Below are 17,275 nucleotides of genomic sequence, written 5' to 3' on the forward strand. Positions count from 1 at the left end.
ATTCTAGCCAGCCAGACCTCAAAGACACTCCATTGGAAGATCCAGACTGGGAACTGTATCAGTCTTACTAAGACCTGCATTTCAAACCCCATGTTTGAAATTTTATGCCAATTGCTCGAATAGCAGTACTCCTTCTTTCTAATGGAGTAATTATTAAGTCAGCTGCATGAGAACTGTCATTAGAGGGGAGGTGAGATGCAAACTTTTTTGCTGGCTACTTTCAGATCTTTGCTGCTATTAAAACATATGGAGAACTTGAATTTTTGTTCCATTCTCTGTATACAGATGAGCTCTAGTCCATGATTATTGTTGCTCTCATTTCTTCATCACAAGTTCTGACCCTTTTGTTTTTTCCAATCTTTCTTTCCAGTTATCCTATATTTAATTTTCCTCTTCTTGTCTCATATCTCCAGATTACCATCAGTCCTCTTTCCAAAACAGTCCTTGTCTATGTCCCCAGGGTCCCTGTTGAAGTCCCAAGTCTCCTGGCCCAGACAGTCTTTATCTATATCTGATATCCTAAATGCCTATGCCATTTACTGTTACTTACTTTTCAGCTACACTTCCACAGGCTATTGCCTCTACCTTTAACTTTGGAAGTCTTTTTTATCCTATTTCGTTTTCTTAATATTTGCTATGTATTGTTTAATCAGATTCTCTGGGTGTTCAGACTTGGCTATAGTCATCTCTCATTATCTTCTTTTCTTTGTTGTTGTTGTCTATTGAGTTCTTTAACCCTTCTTCTTTTTATTACTATATTATGATATACCATGATAGGATTTATTCTTCTAAAAGTAGCAGGTATTCTAGAATTATATCCATATCTGTTTGCTTCCATGAATGCTGCAAGTTCTCATCTTCAGATCAAATCTTTGTAGGATGGTTAGAGGCTTAAATACAGCTTAATAAGCTGGCAGTTGATGCAAGTGTTCTAATGTAAAAACAAACCAAAAGAAAAAAATCCCCACTGGGTTTGATGGAAAAAATGCTGATTATTTGATGATACCAGTAATATAAATAAAAGTAGAATCTTCAATATAATGCTGTCTTTCTTGTCAATAGAGTGTTTGTATACACCAAGAAATTTGTGAGGGTATTTTTCATATATTTAAAGTTTTCATTAAGTGTTATGGTTTGAGGGGGCACAGGCTAATTTTATGGTATTGATATGAGGAACCTCCTCATCTAAATCGGACCACTTTCTAGCAGTCTCACACAGCCTCTCAAAAAAGACTGAGGGTTCCTCATCAGCCCCCTGTGTAGCCTCAGTTTTGACAAGTTTTTCGGTTTACAAGTCCCATGTTGAATCCCATACAAGATTAATTGCTGGTATCACCTAAGTCTGTCCAAATCCCTCCCAGACTTAGGATCCCAGTCCAGGTTCTCCTTAGGCATAATCAGGTTAATATCATCTTGTGCATATTTCTGTTCCCCTTTTTAAACTTTCTCTGAAACTATTTGCTTTTCCTCAGTAGTGAGGGGGTCTCTAAAAGTGCCCGGATACCCCCCTGCAGTGGGGTTATGTGTATTCATGATCGTTTTGAGTAGCCTGTATGTCCCCTCCAGATTAGCCTGATAAGATCCCACAAACTATTTAAAATTTAACAGGTCTGACACTAAAAGGGTCATGTGCATAAACAAGCTGTCCCTCCACCCCAGCTGCTTATCTTAAAGGGGCTTGAATAGCAGGATGATGTCCCCTTGTTCTCTTGGCCAAAGGACTGAAATCCATATCCATTTCCTCCAATTGCCCACTTGCCCCCCTTTCACTCCCGTCATACACAGGTGGTCCATTTTCAGGGTGGGGAGGGGGAACTGAGGGTACCAACAGCTGCACACCTTCCACATCCTCATCCCCTTTCACCAACTTACAACAATCTTTCTTACTAGTTTTCAATTCTGCATACAAAATGTAATCTTTTTTAATACCACACTCCTTTTGAATCTGGTATTCCATGCAAAGTCAAAAAAGCATTCACATACTGTACCTTATCCCACTTATCCTTGCTATGACAAAACATAATTAATTGGAGTATAACATAAGAATTCAGAGTTCTGTTTACTGGCCAACTGTCCCCAGACTCAAGCTCATACCTCGGCCACCAATGATTACAATATATTATCATTTTTTCTTTTGTCATTAGAACCTTCAGAAATTTTTTCCAATTTTTAAGGATGCATCCAAGAGGAGAGTCAGGAGGGTACCTTGCGGGAGCGGCAAAGAAAATGCGTGCAACCAATATGGTTGATAAACGAACTTCTGGTTTATTGCGCAGCAACTTTTTCTTATATAGTACTTCCGTGACCACACCCCAGCCACCAACATAACCTTTTATTGGACACCCGGTGTGTTTACCTGTAGCACAGCGAATCCCTGGTGCAGGTAGCACCGGAGTATGGGCCGATCTAATTGGCCTCCCAAACATGGGGTTGGGCATAGCAAAGGGGTCGTACCTCCTACCTCTTCGAGAATATTCAGGAATATTCTCCAACATTCTCCGAGCCTTCCTAACATTCCACAACATTTCCCCCCTTTTCTTTTTGCACAAGCCCATGTTTGGTTTAAAGTTTTGCAGTGCTAATTTTCAAACAAATATAGTGCAAATAACAAAACGTGCAAAACTTAAGGATACATTCAATAATATAATGCCCTTTTCAAAACAATCTAGAAACTACTCAAACCACTCAATTAATGAATCAAACAAATTGGTTAACAAGTTATCAAACAGATTTCGTTATCTTCATCAAGTAAGAATCGACTTCGCATTAATAACGTCTCTATTTCATACAATCATTCATACTCACGCACTCTTTAACAGAGCTCTGTTCAATATTAGGAAGGTCTGGCGTCCACTAGTGCAGAGAGCCAAAAGAAGGATAGGAGAGACTTATCCGACGAAATGTTGTCGGGGGGCCCCTATAAGCGTCTCCAGGTCCCACCGGCTCATAGCATAACGGAGTCCTAGGACCTTCATAGTTGCCGAATTGTGTTAAATTTAAGATTGCAACATTCAACCACCACACTCACAACGGGCGAAGTTTTTGTTGGTTTTTTTTTTTTTTTTTTTTTTTTTTTTTTTTTAGAAAAGCAGTATGTATTAATCTTACTATGTACTATGTCCTTTTTCTTTTCTCTTTTTCTTTTTCTCTTTTTCTTTTTGATTGATCTTGTAACTTCTTAATATACTTTTTATGTAACTATTCACAACCTTTTAGTACTTAATAGAGGTCCATGTCCTTGTACCTCAAACCATTCTTCAACAAAACCTTTATCTTTTTCATAATATTAACAGCTTTGGCAAATAACTTCTTAAGTATTACTTACATACAACTAAAACACATTACAATTATCAATATAATACAAAGTACGAGTAAACCAATCTTACATAAACCTTGAGGCCATCTGGTGAGGCCAAACCAATTGACTAATTCAACTATACCAAAAAATACTACATCTTGCTTGATATTTTGAGTATGTTCTACTAACTGTTGTATCTACTTATGTATCAATTTAGAGTGATCACTCAAGTTCATATCACACATACCATCAAAATCTTCATAACCATGGCCATGAGCTAAAAACAAAAATCAATAGCAGCTCTATTTTCTAATACTGCATGTTGTACAGAAGATAAATCATCAGCTAATTCAGATAATACCTTGCTAGTATCACTAGCATACTTTACCACCCAACAACTCAACTTCTTCAGGTTCCGATGTGCACGAGCGGCAGCTGCTCCCGGCAAAAAAAAAATAGAAGTAACAATCACCTGCCATTTGGACCAAAGGTTAACATCATCATCACATCTCTGCGCTAGTATTTGGGCCAGGCCTCGCTTCCACCGCACACGATGGGTACTGTTCGGCTGTGCGTGAGGCATAGCTAAGCTCAGTTGACCAATGGTGCAAGGCCCTCCAACGGGATGGGATGGTATACCTAGCCATGCCCAATCTCCGCAAATTAAAAAGTACCCTGATGGCAATTTCCTAGGCAGCTATGTCCCAGGCGATGGGTTAGTAGCACCACGGAGGGTGTAGTTGCACCACTGGCTGAAATTGCCCATTGGGAAAACATTGGTAGTAACGCATTGTCTCCTCATGACTTCTGTGCAATCAGTGGACAAGCTACTCATCCAGAGACAATAAGTGGCATTTAGAGAGTCTATAAGGCACAATTCTTGGGGATTGGGCCCAGCGGGCAGACCACTAACCCAAGTGTCGTAGTCACTTAAGCACGCAACTAGACTGGCCTTGGTGGAACATAGACTCTCGGTGTGAAATTGCACTTGTGTGTGGTTCATTAGTGCTTGAAACATTGGCCACGTCTCTTCAGAGGCTGGTACACCAACCAGTGTTGGTGGGTTGGTTGGTTGGTTGGTTGGTTGGTGTCATAGACTGGCACAAAAGGAAGTGGTGTTAAGCTGACGCACAAGGGTAACCCAGACATTCTGTCAAGGGTCGAAGTTCATGAAGGCAAAACAAAGTTTAAAATGACAAACCTATGATGAAGTCAACACGGCAGTTTCTATCTTTGAACATGTTGAGCACTTAATACGGCTGTCTCTGCTCTTGAACTTATGCTTTCAAATTTGGTGGAGCAGGTGCTGGCTGAGTCCGCTTGCTGGGAACCTACAAGGTTACCTGTAAGGGTGGAAACACACGTGACTTTTGCCTGAATATTTAACCTCTGCTGGTCTTTGCCATATACCCGTGGTGGGGTCTCTGTAGGTCACTGTAGGGGCTTCTGAAGAGTCCGCTTGTTGGGCTATCTTTTGGTCCCTGAATATACACAGATAATTCAAGACAAATAGAGTCTTTGAATAATCGCTCCTGTGGGTCTTGTAAATCTGTGAATTTCGTCAGGTAGTCTTTTAATGTTTGATTTGCCCTCTCTACTATAGCTTGACCTGTTGGCGAGTGGGGAATGCCTGTAATGTGCCTGATTCCCTACTGTTGAAAAAATCGAGCTAACTTGTCGCTAGTATATGCCGGTTTACTATCAGTCTTTATCTGCTCTGACACACCCATGACAGCGAAACAAAGGATGAGAAGTCGCATCACTTGCAACGCTTTCTCACCAGACTGAGCTGTAGCCCAGATAAAATGACTATAAGTATCAATAGTAACATGAACATGTTTAAGCCTTCCAAATTCTGGTACATGAGTGACATCCACTTGCCATCTTTCATTTGGACCAAGATCTTGAGGATTAACTCTGAGGCCGAGACCAAGTCCCTTTTGGTTACACTGTGGGCAGGCTTTTACAATGCCTCTGGCCTCATTCATGGGAATCTGGAAGTGATGATGGGAGTCCTCTGGCGTTCTGGTGAAAGGTAGCATGCGCATTCCTTGCCTTAGTAAATTCGTCCATGAGTACAGATAGCGAAAACAATCTGTCTGTTCGGGCATTGCCTTCTCCTAGGCTGTCAGACCATTGGCGACTCTGAATATGAATGATAGCATAAGGTTGATCTCTCTGTTGTATGGCAGTCCGCAGCTGACAAAATAAGTCATTTAATCGCCAGTTTGCGACGTCTTTGAGATATGCGTCCTCAATTCGCTGTACAACTCCCACAGCATAAAGGGAATCTAAGACAACATTAAGACGCACATTCAACCAACGTGAAAAGGCGTAAGCAATGGCTGCCAACTCTAGAGTCTGTAGGGTATCGTCCTCTTGTGAGGACAGGAGTTCATGGCACCATTGCTCCTTATCTTGCCAAGTCACTGCGGCTGGTTGTGAACGTTTTCCTGCATTGGTAAAAACCGTTAGTGCATTTTGAAGGGGTTCCTCAGATCGTTTTGGAACAGGAATCCATTCATGCAGGGACATCCACTTTAACACAGTAGATCGCAACGGGGAGAGATCAATGGCTTGCGGTGCTTCTAGGAGACTTGACTGTAGGTCTGGAGAGTGCTGCAAATACCAGTCCAACTCTCCTTGCTTCATTGGAAGATAAATTGTGCTAGGTTCATCTCCAGTAATTTGTATAATACGGGTTCGGCCTTTACAAATTAGAAGGGCCAATACCTCAATCTTTGTTTGGATTGTAGTTTTTGGCTGTAGTGGTCCGAAGATCCATTCTAAGACACGGATATCAGCAGACCTAGTCTCCCCCTTTTTCTTTTTGGACTGCGTGAGAGCTCCGAGTAAATGTTGTTTACCCGTAAGGATGGTTAAGTCTATGGGTAAGTTTACATCATGGCGATCCACGGAGCACTGAGGTATTGTCAGGCCAATTTCAGTTATGGCCTGTTGTTGAGCTGCCGAAAGAGTAACAGGGGAGGCAGGATCGGTGCCTTTAAGAAATGGTCGTAACGATTCTAGATGATCGTTTGTTATACCGATCACAGGGCGTAACCATTGAACATCACCTAGGAATCGTTGTACATCATGTAGGGTATTAAGAGTCAAATAGAGAGCAGCTTTTTGAGGTCTAACTTGTGACTCAGTAATATGGCATCCTAGGTACTTCCATGGTGGTGTACGTTGTATCTTTTCAGGTGCTATTTGGAATCCCTGGTGACTTAGCTGTTGTGTTAAAAAATGCTCTTGCTGCTCGGTAAATGGGTCTTGTTGTACTATTAGGAAGTCATTCATGTAATGATAAATTAAGGCATCTGGCCATGCTTGCCGTACAGGCAATAATGCTGCATCTACAAACAATTGACACAAAGTTGGGCTGTTTTCCATGCCCTGTGGGAGCACTGCGCACTCAAATCGTGAAGCAGGGGCTTCTCTGTTAAGGGCTGGGAGTGTGAATGCAAATTGCTTTGTGTCTTGTGGGTGTATGTGTATGATGAAGAAGCAGTCTTTTAGGTCTACTATAAGTAGATGCCAACGCTCTGGAAGCATCGCAGGGTTAGGCATTCCGGGCTGAAAAGCTCCCATTGCTTCCATCTGGGAATTAACTGCACGTAAATCATGTAGTAAATGGTACCTGTCAGACTTCTTTTTAATTATGAAGATTGGAGTATTCCAAGGGCTAGTTGATGGTTGTATGTGCCCTTGCTTTAGCTGTTCTTGTACTAAGATGTGTGCTTGTCTGAGGCTTTCTCGCTTCAGCGGCCACTGCTCGATCCATATTGGCTGTGATGATAACCATGTCAACGGGATCGGGAAAGCCCAAGGAGTGACTGCCAATAAAAACGATCTCTCGTGATCAGGCGTGCTCCAATCTGGCTTAGTATGTCTCGACCAACAAGGGCCTGTACGTTTGTGGGCATGATGGTGATGAATCGAAGAGACGGCTGCTGCATCAGTTAATTGTCGTGTCAGGACTAGCTGGGCAATTCGAGTTCCTTTTAGAATTACCATAGGTGGTGTCCAAATCATAGCTACAATACAAATTTTTCTAGTATAGTCACTGTCTATTGCTCCTGGCAAGACAAACAAACTCTTAAGTCCAGCAGACGACTGTCCTAATAAAAGGGGTCCACATGGTTTTTCTTGACATTTCACTGGATTGGTGATACCCGTAGGGATCTTTTGGGGCTTGATGTCACTGCGAGTCACATCTATTGCGGTTGCCAGGTCCAGTCCGAGGCTTCCACTGGTTGCTGGTTGGAGGGAGGTGGGTGGCTGGAATTGTTGTTGGAGGGAAGTGGGAATTGGCTGGTTGTCGAAGGGAGGTAGGGATGGCTGGTTGCTGAAAGGAAGTGCGGGTGGATGATTGCTGGAGGTAGGTGGGGGTAGCTGATTGTTGGAAGGGAGTGGAAGTGCCTGGTTGCTGGAGGGGAGTGGAAGCGGTTGATTGCTGGGAGGGAGTGGGAGTGCCTGGTTGCTGGAGGGGAATGGAAGTGGCTGGTTGCTGTTGTTTGAAAGGGTCCACACTAGAGCCGCAGTTGGGGTCTTTGTGCCATGGCTCCTCGCGCTCCTCGATCCATTTCCCTGGTATCTGCAGACTTCGGTAGCATAAGTGTTCGTATTACAGTATTGACACCAGACTGTGGCTTTGTGACAATGCCTTCGAAGATGTCCAGTGTGTCCCCAGCGAAAACATTTGTCGGTTGATCGTTGCGGCTGTCTGGCGTCGGCAGGACGTAACGGGGCTAAGGCTGCTAAGGCTTGGTGCTGGATTGCAAGAGCTTGCTGCTGATGGATTGCAAGAGCTTGCTGTTGTGCTTGCTGTTGGGCTAAAAAGGCTTGTTGTTGGGCTACAAGAGCTTGCTGCTGGGCTTGCACCATACCTTTCCCTACATCTTTTATTGCCTCAATTAGCATTGCCTGAGTCCCTACTGGTACTCTAGATAACTGTTCCAGCATCTCCTCAATTGATGCTTCTGATGGCATGGAGGAAATTATATTTTTCGTGGGAGTATTGCTATTGTCTAGGATACACTGACGGAGCAATGTAGTTTTCATTTGATCTGGTACACAAGTCTGGTTGATGGCATCAGTGAGTTTATCTACAAACTGTGAGAATGGCTCATCTGTGCCTTGCTTAATTGACATATGAGATGGGACAACTGATGTAGTTCGAACTTTACTTATAGCTTCTCTCACAAACCTCATAAAGTCTCTTATTATATGTAGGCCTAATCTTGCTTGTGCCTCAAAATTAGCATATAGTCCACAACCCATAAATTGATTTATTGTTATCCCATACAGGGGGTCATTTTGTTCTCTAGAAATGTTTATGAATCTGTGACATAATGTTTGCCAGTGGGCTCGCCATAGCAGTAAAGGTGATTGAGTCATGATCATTTTCATAATTCCTTTTATATCCTCTGGGAGCAACAGTCCTGAGCCCCAGATATAACTTATCATTTGCTTAACTGGTTCACCATGCAACTCGCATTCATTTATGGTAGCTCTTAATTGTGTTAACAATTTCTAATTTAAAGAGTGATACTGCAACTCCACATTTCCGTGATTAGCTTTTGTATATATGATCGGGAAAACTTGTGGCAGGGTATCTAAAACTGAGGAAAATCATAATCTTTATTATTAAGGGCTTGCTCATGCATTTGAGATCCAATTAATCGTTAAGGTGCGGTAGTGCCGTGCAGCAGGCTTTTATTTCTGAAAAGCGGCTGCTTGTCGGCGGGGGGCGGGGGGGGGGGGGGGGGGGGGGGGGAGGGGAGGGAGGGCGGAGGGAGGCGGGAGGAGGGAGGGAGGACTGGGAGGAGGAGGGAGAGGGGAGGGAGGAGGAGGGGTGCTGCGGGCCGGGAACGTCCCCGTCGGGTGATGTACGGCGTAGGGGTGGGGCCGAAGGCGGGGCCCAATGGAGGTCGGGACCAGCCCTGGAGCCACCCTCGCCGGATGACGCGGGACATAGGGTTTCCGGACTCTGATTCAGTCCGCTTCCGGCTCTGCAAGCGGTCACTTCCGTCCTGTCCGCACATCCCGAGCCACATGGCTCAAGATGGCCGGCACAGGCCACATCGGGGGGGGGGGGGGGGCGGGGGGCGGGGGGGGGCGGGCGGGCGGGCGGGCAGCGGGTTGCGTCGGAACTTCATTGGAAATTTTGAGCAAGCTGTACAACTATTTCGTCTCCCGTTGGGGGACAGGGATCGTAATCAACTCCTAATTGATGCAAATCTGGTATCGGCTGCCCTTTTAAGGTTGCCGAAGCTACAGCGGCGATTTTCTTCTCTGTCTGATAACGGTGCAAGCAAGTAATCATTGTATGCTACGGTTTCATTAACTTACGAGCTGTCTTATCCTCTTCTATTACCTTATACCACAAAATATCTCCTAAACTTTTCTATTCTTTCTCATCAAATAAGTTAGCAGGGTCAGTAAAAAACTGATATGTGCGGCCGTATGCTACAAGCGCCGCCGGATCTTTTCTAAAATCCACATCTTTTATGGCACGTTTCTATAAGAAACTAATAAAAAAGGTCTAGAATAAAATAGAAATATAGAAAGTCTAGGGCTACTTCGTTCTCTATTTTCTGCGCGCTTAACTATCCCTTTATTATTTTGATGCAGCCTTAATCCGAGGCTTTTATGGGCTTTTTACAACTTTTTATAACTAAGAACCGGTAGCCCTTCCCCAGCAGCAAACAAACTCGTTCATTTTTCTTTAAGTTGCGAATCACCTCTCTACGCCTGCGTCGAGAGGAATTCATTGCCATCCGAAACGTTGCTTTTTCGGTGCTTTCTTGGAGCCCCGTTCCCAGCCAAGTTTTTTGATTTCAGCGGTTTTACCTGCCGAGCTGTGATTGGTGCTATCGATGGTTTGGTTCTCCACCAGGCGTCCCTAGTGAAGATCGGTCTTCCGCAGTATTTGCCTGTTGATTTCGAAACTTTTCAGACTTTTTCAAGGCTCTTCAGACTTTCTGATTGTTCAGGGCCTGTAGCACGGTTCGGGCGCCAGTTGCGGGAGCGGCAAAGAAAATGCGTGCAACCAATATGGTTGATAAACGAACTTCTGCTTTATTGCGCAGCAACTTTTGCTTATATAGTACTTCCGTGACCACACCCCAGCCACCAACATAACCTTTTATTGGACACCCGGTGTGTTTACCTGTAGCACAGCGAATCCCTGGTGCAGGTAGCACCGGAGTATGGGCCGATCTAATTGGCCTCCCAAACATGGGGTTGGGCATAGCAAAGGGGTCGTACCTCCTACCTCTTCGAGAATATTCAGGAATATTCTCCAACATTCTCCGAGCCTTCCTAACATTCCACAACAGTACCTCACTGGAAGTAGTCATAGCCATACCACAACCATAAAAGAATTACCACTGTTTCAAACACTCAAGATAATGCCTGAATCTATTAGGCTGAGAAGGTATATTTGTATAGCTGTTATAAAAGATTAAGTAACGTGGCTGACTTCAGACGGAAGGATCTGAATTAGAATTACAACATTCATTAATATAAATTACTGATGACGGACTAGAGATTGTACTTTATAGGCCAGTATAATATCCTGTCCTGATGTAAAGGTGACAGACACTCAGAAAACAGTAATTAAATATTAGAACCAGTACTACTGAAGTTTATCAGAACAAAATTGAAACTGCATTTGAAATTCAAAATATCAAGAAAGATCTTTCTTTTGCTCAGACAGTGTTTAAATGTAAGCTGTCAAAGCTCAAAAGTAATAAATATTAGTGCAGTTTTTCAAATAATAACCTACAGTAAACCATGACTAAAGAAGAGATTTTGAAAATCATCGGTATTTTGGCATGACTTCCTCTCTGTCCTCTGGCTTATACATAGGTTCAAAAAGACCATACAACTGAAGTTAGGACCTCCATCAGTTTTTGCAGGAAGAGCAGTCCTGCTTTGGGCCAGGATAGAACTAATCTTCTTTCTTGTAATTTTACTTTCAGCTAAGTCTCTTCTAAGTAGCCGCACTTGCTGAAATTAACAGCAAGTTTCTCAGTCAGTGTCTGCTTCTAGGACTGATAACACTCAATATTTAGAGTTATGACTACAGAATGGTATGCAGAACCAAGGTCACTGCTCAGTTATGGGGAACATCTTATGCTCTGGAAAGAGAAAGGGAGTAAAGGGGTCACACCTGCAACCCTCCTTTGGGGAGGAGCAGACCAGATAGGTGACCAACATTGACCAATGAGTATGAGTATTCCATCCCATGCGTGTCATACTCAGTATAAATTTGAGCGATCACAAGGGTCAAGTTCTGCTTTATCCATGGCTGGCATCCTGGAGATTCCATCCGTTTGTCTGCTTTTCATCCCCATCCTGGAGATTCCATCCATTTGCTTTTCATCCCAATCCATGCCCTCCTCAATCTGTGTGTTTCTGCCTCCAGCTCCCAACTGCTGCTGACTCCAGGAGCCCAGTCTGGGACTTTTCCAGGGCCTGCCCTGCAGCTTCACTGGTGATTTGAGTGTCATTGGGGGAAAAAGGGCAAGGAACATGATATTGCTTTTGTGTATATTTGTATATATTTAATAGATTTTCTTTTTTCGTTATTACTGCTTCATTAAATCTGTATATTTTAGTTTTCAACTTGTACATCTCTCTCCCTTATTCTCTCTCCTTTCTCTATCAGGGAGGGAGATTAATAGTGAACATCTGTCATTTGTTTAATTTCTATCCTACTGTTAAACTATGATAGCAAGGCTGTTTGTTTTGGCATTCTTATGTACTCTTTCACTATAAAATAGGATGCTCGGTACAAATTCCCCAATCAGTGTCTGCACAGTGCATATATAAATCCCACTCTCTAGCTCCAGCTCCATGACATTGTGATTTGATGTATGAAATCACACTTTGTTTGAAAGGACCAACTTTACTAAATGATGCAGATGACTCCATTTTAATTTCCATGACTCTGCCCATTGTGAAATTAAAAAAAGCTCATGTTTTATTTTTAGATTCATATCAGGTAATGATATTACTTTGTCATCTTTCTACTTTTCAGTGCTTTCCTTAAAATGAGCATACTTACCTACTAAAGCTGCTTCATTTCTTAGCATGTATGTTAAGGTCTTTGAAATGTTTTTGTTTTGTCAATATTTTAGAATTCAGCATTTTCTGATCACTGTCCATTTTTGCAGTATTTGAATACACAGATATTTATACTCAATAAATGGTGAATCTTTTTTAATATTTTTATCGTTATTAAAGATGTTTTCTGACTGGACAGTAAGTCTGTCATTACATATAGTCATGTAAATATAAGCAGATTACATTTAGTGAGGACTGAGGAAATGCATACATTCACACATCTGTTATATGTGCGCTCTGTTCTTCCAAAGGCTAATTTTCTAGACTGAGGACTATATCGATGGCTGGGAAAAGTTGACACAGAAATATGCCTGTTTGCTGCTAAACCAATTTGAAAATATGATCTGTATCTTTAATTGGCATAGACTTCTTATTATTCAGGTAGTCTGCAGATGACACATTGACATTTAAAATGTGTGGTCTTATTTTTAACTGCATTATGCTATTTATAAATTTATGCTATTCAAAATTCTTTAGAAGAGGTTGAAGTTGGGCAAGGTTAGTTAAGCCATTTCTGATTTTTAAGAGTATGAAGTCTCACTGCTTCCTCTACAGGCATCCTTTGCATGGTGTTTTGCAAGCCACAGTACTATGTCTTAACCCATCCTTTTTTTTTCTCAAGAGTGTGCATGTTTCTAATGTTTTATGACCCAAATATTTCACCTCAACATGGAACATTAGACTATCTGAGTTTCTATAGGGAATGAAGTTTAAAAGATATTGAAGTGTGAGAGTACTTTGGTATGAAAAATACTACACAAAATATAGGTTATTACAGGGAAGCATGCTTCAGAAATTTCTCCCCAAATACTACGTTTCTGTTACTGTGTAAATATTTTTTATTTATAGATCATAATTGTGTGTTACATCACAGACAACAAGGTACTGTATAGTGTGCAGCAGGTCAGCAGAAACCCCACTTTCCTGGTAAGGATGGGAATTAGGTGCCAGGGACCTCACTGCACCTTCCCTTCTGGGGAAGTTGGCTGCTTGGGCTCAAGGCCAGCCTTGGTAGTGCAGCTGCCCAGCCTTGCATGAGAGAGCTCTCTGGAAACCACTGTGAGAAAAAGCTGTGAGAAGTAGGGCCTTTCCTCCTTTGCTTGGGAGCTGCTTTTATGACCAGGTCCTTGCCCTTGGTCTCCACGGTAGCTACCCTGCAGCTGTGCCCATGCTTGGCTGTGTGCCTCCCGTGTGAGTCAAGTATCATGTATAACTAAAGAAATCTTAAAGTGTTGAAAATTTTTTTCTATCTCTGTCACCTGAAACCATAGTGCATTCATCTTGTACATCTAAGTGGCCTTTTCTTGCTGTTACTTATTTGAAATTAAGAGATGTCCAAATGTCTTATTCAGTACTAGGTACATGGATGTGTCTCAAAAGTTTATACACTCCATACAGCAAAATACTGAAGTGCTTCAGTGTCTTGAGGTAGCCTGTTTACCATGGCAGCTCAGAGGATCCCTGTGGGTCCCTGACCCCTTTCTGAGGATTAACTTGAAACATTTCTGTGTGTTTTACATCTATATTCTATTAATTTCCCAAAGCCAGTCACGTTTAAGTCAACAAAAATACTTGCACGCCTGACTCAATGATAAAGGTGGAACATCTACAAAAGGAACATAAAGCACGGTTTAAGGCTAATTCTATGAAAATTTCAACTTTGTTTTCAAGGGAAATACTAATAATCTTTGCTGGATGCTTTTTATTTTATTATTTTTTCTGTAGCCAGATATTACTGCATTTCTGCCCGGAAAAGGAAATAGTGGAGAAATGTCAAAGTTTAACGCTGGGACAGTTGGTGTGATTAGTAGGATGCTTGAGGGTAAATATCTCTAAGTGCTTCTTACTAAAAGAAAATCAGTTCTATCCTGACTCAAACCAGGACAAGAAACAAAGTTAACATCTCATAGACAAATATTTAAGGTGCAAGATAAAATAACGATTTAAAAAAACCCAGACATAATCCTACAGTATTTAATCACATATGTCTATTTGTCATGTACTTTTAAAACCAGTATGGAATAAATAATTTGAAAGGATCGTAAGGTCTGAATTTTTAAATTCTTTTACAAAGTAGTGATGCTAAGGTTGGGGTTTTTTTTGTTTTTCATCTACCTAGAAACAAAGTCTTTGTCCTGTTGCTAGAGGAATGCAATGTGTTCGTAGTCATATTCTAGGATCACTCACTAGCAAAATACCTTGTGTTATTGAGTATGTGATAGCTGTAAATTAATCTGTCCAGATGAGTCATGTAATCTCTACAAAAAACTGCCAGAACAGTAGATTTCATGAGCTTAATTGAATGTATATAAAAAAATAAATTTTGTCTGATACATCAGTACACTTGAGGGCAAATTTCAGGAAGGTCTAAGTCATCAGATCCAGGAACAGGGAACACAGAGGTAGTCTGTGTAAAATTATCAAACTTGAGAGGCATTATTTCCATCAGAGTTGCCTGTGTGCAGGCAATCAACCTTAGGATGTGTTTCCTGGTGGTAGGAATGAGACCTGCTTCCTGCCAACCTGTAATGGGGACATTTTGGGGAAGTAATTTTCTCCTATTGTAAAAATGCTCCTCATGGATGGAAAACAGAGAAAGGAGACACTACCCAGAAGTGAAGACAGAGTTACTGAATGCCTTTTTTGCTTTGGTCTTCACTGCTAAAGCTAGCCCTCATGAATCCCAGACCCTGGAGGTAAGGGAAAAGGTCTGGAGAAAGGAAGACTCCCTCAGTAGAGGAGGACAAGGTTAGAGACCACTTAGCCAAACTGGTCATTTATAAATCTGTGGGCCCTGATGGGATGCACCCATGAGGGCTGAGACCTGGCAGATGCTATTGCTGGGTCACTCTCCATTATCTCTGAAAGGTCCTGGAAAACAGGAGAGGTACCTCAGGACCAGAGGAAGGCCAATATCATTGCTGTCTTCAAAAAGGGCAAGAAGGATGACCCAGGAAACTACAGACCACTTAGTGTCACTTCTGTCCCTGGAAAGGTGATGGAGCAAATCATTCTGGATGTCATACCTAAGCATGTGAAAGAAAAGAAAGTTATTGGGAGTGCTCAACATGGATTCACCAGGGGTAAAATCATGCTTGACCAATCTGATAGCCTTCTACGATGTCATAATTGGCTGGTTAGGTGAGGGGAGAGCAGCAGATGTAATCTACCTTGACTTCAGCAAGGCTTTTGACACTGTCTCCCATAACATCCTCATTAAGAAACTCAGTAAGTGTGTGTTAGATGAGGGGACAGTGAGGTGGTTGAGCTTGGTTGAGTGACAGATCTCAGAGGGTGGTAATCAATAGAGTGGGTTGAGTTGGAAGCCTGTAGCCAGCAGTGCCTGCCAGGGTTCAGTACTGGGTCTGGTCTTCTTTAACATATTCGTTAGTGACTTAGATGAGGGCAGAGTGTACCCTCAGCAAGTTCACTGATGACACAAAACTGGGAACAGTGGCTGACACACCAGAGGTCTGTGCTGCTATTCAGTGTGACCTGGACAGGCTGGAGAGCTGGGCAGAAGAAAACCTGATGAGGTTCAACAAGAACAAATGTAAGGTCTGGGGCACACAAATGTGTGTTCTGGGGCAGAACAATCCCATACATCAGTATAGGTTAGGGGTTGACCTGCTGGAAAGCAGTCCTGAGGAGGACTTGTCCCCTTGTGGACAAGAAGGCCAATGTTAACCTGAGATGCATTAGAAAGAGTGTGGCCAGTAGGTCGAGGGAGGTCATCCTTCCCCTTTATTTTCCCTAGGGAGGCCACATCTGAAGTATTGTGTTCAATTCTGAGTCCCCAGTTCAAAAGAAATGGGGAACTACTGGAGAGAGTCCAGCAGATGACTGGGGGACTGGAGCATCTCTCTTATGAGGAAAGGTTGAGAGAGCTGGGATTGTTTAGCCTGAAGAGAAGACTGAGAAGAGACCTTATCAATGTGTAAAAAATATCTAAAGAGTGGGCGTAAGGAAGATGAAGCCAGATGCTTTTCAGTGATGCCCATTGAAAGGACAAGGGGCAAAAGGCACAAGCTGGAACACAGGAAGTTCCATCTGAACATGAGAAGAAACTTTACTGTGAGGGTGACAAAGCTCTGGAACAGGCTGCTCAGAGAGATTGTGGAGTCTCCTTCTCTGGAGAAATTCAAAACCTACCTGTGTAATGTGCTCTAGGCAATCCTGCTCTAACAAGGGGTTTGGACTAGATGATGTCTAGAGGTCCCTTCCAACTCTGATGATTCTGGATTTATTAATTTAACTTATAGCCTTCTCAAAAAAAGAAATCATGCTTGACAAGATTTATTTTAATGAAATTGAAATTATGGAGATAATTTTATTCTAATCCTTTCTCATCTAAACATTGTATCAGCCTTTCTTTTATTTTGCCTCGGACTAATAGGACTTCAACTGGTTTATAAAAATATTTATGTTATCAATGTACTTCTTCAGTACTGACTCCAACATTCAGAAGTCAGGCAGGGTTTTGTAATAGTAGATACAAGTTTCCAGACCTGGTAGTATTTAGCTATAAATCAGTTTAGGCAGAAATCCTCTACAGTTACTGCGTGGACAGTACTTGACTAAGATATCACTCACTGAGTGTATGGAGAATAGTGATTTATTTAAAGAAGTGTTTACTATATACAGGGGTGCCTTGAGTATAAGCTAACATAACATATAAAAATTATCCTCATTGATCACTCAGCTGTCCTACTTTAATGTACAAGTCTACCTCACCCTCCTTACGTTTGTATTGCAGGATTGTGTTTCAAAGATTATTCCTCCAGAAACATCTGCCCCTTCCAAAATCAAATAGAAGTACAAATGAAGAAAAGAGGGGAA

The sequence above is a fragment of the Heliangelus exortis genome, chromosome W (assembly GCF_036169615.1).
Source record: "Heliangelus exortis chromosome W, bHelExo1.hap1, whole genome shotgun sequence".
In the NCBI taxonomy this organism is placed as follows: domain Eukaryota; kingdom Metazoa; phylum Chordata; class Aves; order Apodiformes; family Trochilidae; genus Heliangelus; species Heliangelus exortis.